General features: G+C 40.0%; 2 pseudogenes; one reads left to right on the top strand and one right to left on the bottom strand.

Moving 5' to 3' along the window:
- The first annotated feature begins 303 nt into the window (after positions 1 to 303).
- Positions 304 to 918, top strand: LOC105722014 (large ribosomal subunit protein eL15-like; annotated as a pseudogene).
- Positions 919 to 1,678: 760 nt separating this feature from the next.
- On the bottom strand, positions 1,679 to 1,883 carry LOC105722015 (zinc finger protein 723-like; annotated as a pseudogene).
- Positions 1,884 to 3,058: the final 1,175 nt, after the last annotated feature.

Here is a 3,058-nt window from a genome sequence, read left to right as displayed (position 1 = left end):
TTCTAGTCATACTGTTATATATCTAAGATGAAAGAAAATCTTGAAAGCAGGCAGAAAAAAGATGATACTACACAGAACATTACAAATGACTACTAAATTTTTTTTTTTTAATAGAGGAAGAAAACAATCTTATTTACAATAGCATTGAAATGATAAATTTCTGAGATCAAATTTAACAAAGCAGGTAAAAAATCTTTACAGTGATATATTATTAAGTGAAATTAGAAAAGAAATAAATTTAAAAATATTTTATGTTGACAGGTCTTTCCTTTCTGTCTGGAGGCAGCCATCAGGTGAGTCAAGATGGGCGCATGCAACTACATCCAGGAGCCATGGAGAAAGAAGCAGTCTGATGCCATGGGATTTCTTCTGAGGGTCTGCTGCCGGCAGTACTGCCAGCTCTCTGCTCTCCACAGGGCTCCCTGCCCCACCCGGCCTGATAAAGCATGCCAACTGGGCTATAAGGCCAAGCAAGTTTACGTTATATATAGGATTCGTATTCACCGTGGTGGCCGAAAACGCCCAGTTCCTAAGGGTGCATCTTACGGCAAGCCTGTCCATCATGGTGTTAACCAGCTAAAGTTTGCTCAAAGCCTTCAGTCTGTTGCAGAGGAGTGAGCTGGACACCACTGTGGGGCTCTAAGAGTCCTAAGGTCTTACTGGGTTGGTGAAGATTCCACATAGAAATTTTTTGAGGTTATTCTCATTGATCCATTCTATAAAGCTATCAGAAGAAATCCTGACACCCAATGGATCACAAAACCAGTCCACAAGCACAGGGAGATGGCTGGGCTGACACCTGCAGGCTGAAAGAGCCGTGGCCTTGGAAAGGGCCATAAATTGCACCACACTATTGGTGGTTCTCACCAGGCAGCTTGGAGAAGGCGCAATACTCTCCAGCTCCACTGTTACCGCTAATGTAAGTAAAGTTTGTAAAATTATACCTAATAAACAATTTAGGACAGTCAAATATATATATATATATTTTATGTCTATGCATTTAAAGAATAAATAATGTTAAAGTGCCATGTTATCCAAGCTGACCTATAGATTCAATAAACTGTCAAAATTTCAGTGGCAATCTTTTTTAATTAATGGAAAATACAATTTTGTAATTTACATGAAACTACAATAAACTTTGAATAGTCCAAGCAATCTTAAAAATAAAGAACAAAGCAGGGGGCATACTTTATAACTTCAAACTATATTTGAAGACTATAGTAACACAAACAAGATAAAACAACAAACGAATGGGACAGAAACTACTCACATTTTACACATGATACAAAAAGAAAACTTAAAAAATTGTTTCACAAAAAGTTTCTTAAAATTATGCAGATTTGTGTGTTCCCAAAAAGAATGTAAAAGCAGTCAGACTGTGCGGTTCTTTTAATGCCATGAAGGGGACAGTGGCTCTCACTGAAAACTTGAAAGAAGCTCACCAAAAAGAAAGTAGAATCCTAGAAAATTTAAACACAGAAAACTAAAGATGTTCAAATATGTAAGAAAAAAACCCCAGAAAACCAACTTCAGGTTTCCCAGAAACCGTTTCCTATAGAACATAGCTTTTCAATTCACATTTTAACAACTGATTTTCTCTTTAATATTCAGACCTCTTATCTGTGTCATCCATTGTGTTCACCTTCACTCTTACCTGCCTGGGGGTTTATCCACCATCTCAAGTCTCTTCATATTCCAGGGCTCGTTTTCTTGCTCCAGGCAGGTGATCAGGTCTGGCTTAGACCTGATTTTACCGAGAAAGACCTGATTCCCATAGTTCTCTAACATCACATTCCTGTATAAATTCTGCTGTGCAGGGTCCAAGAATTGTCACTCTGTCAGAGAGATTCTATGGCCACATCTCTAAATGTCAGCGGTCCCATTTCTAGGCTTCCAGGGGGTCCTGGTGTCTTAGCTGTGGCTCTCCAAATACCTGCAGGTCACTGGGCCACAGAAGCTCGGCCTCTAGGAGCAGAGGGCAAAGAAATGAAGACGAGCCCTGCTGCTCCCGCTTTAGGGAGTGACAAAGTCCCCTCCCAATCAGCTACTAAATTTTTATCAGGAATAATGGATGCCAGAAGGCAATGGAAGAGCATCTTTAAAGTAATGACAGAAAAAAGGACACCATCAACCAGAATTCTGTGTCTGGAGAAATTGGCCTTGAAGTTTGAAGGTAAAATAAAGAAGTTTAAAGACAAATGTAAACTGAGAGAATTCGTCACTATTAGGCCTGCACAACAAGAAATGATGAAGACAATGCTTCAGACTGAAAGGAAATAATACCAAGCCGAAATTGGAATCTTTAGGAAGACGAGAAGGACTGCACATGAAAAGTACTAAAGGCGACTTTTCTCTTAGTTGCCTTCAGGTGGATATGACATTTTAAGGCAAAAATGATAACATTTTATTGTGGCATTTACAATATATGTAAATATAATACAAATGACAGCTCCAGCATAAGGGAAGAGGGCTAGTAAGTGGACATACGTGGCTGCAAATTCTTACATTTCATTTAAAGTGGCACAATGTCAGTTGTAAGCAGACTAAAAATTTAAAGATATATATTATAATCTCTAGATCAATCACAAAAGACCCAAAAATATAAAAATATAAAAAGCCTATGGATGAATTAAAATGAAATTCTAAAAATACTTAACCCCGAGAGAGATCCAAGATGGCTGATCACTAGCAGCTCGGGCTCGTAGCTCCCGGTGAAAGTGCAGAGAACGAGAGGACACCACACTTTCAGATGAATATTTGTTGCTCATGGACCAAGAGATTCCCAGCGGAGGAGCCCCATGGGTCACCAGGGCGACTCTTGTGGCCGGCGCGGCGGTTTTGCTGGCGCCTGAGCAAGGCAGTTCTTGGTGCAGAGTCCAGAGATTCCCAGGCAGAAAGGCACCATCAATCTTAACACTGCTGTTTTGGCCGGCACAGTGGATTGCTCAGATTTTGGCGCTGGGAATCAACAAGTTGGACGTCCGCTCAGAGACCTAGTTAGAAAGTCGGTAATTACAAAGACGACAGAGGGATAAATATATAATGAAGGGAAGAAACC

Source organism: Aotus nancymaae, unplaced genomic scaffold, assembly GCF_030222135.1.
Source record: "Aotus nancymaae isolate 86718 unplaced genomic scaffold, 86718_ANA_hifiasm-v0.15.2.pri h1tg000039l, whole genome shotgun sequence".
Classification (NCBI taxonomy): Eukaryota; Metazoa; Chordata; class Mammalia; order Primates; family Aotidae; genus Aotus; species Aotus nancymaae.
Note: the sequence above shows the minus strand (reverse complement) of the source record. Positions and strands in the feature narration are given on the sequence as shown.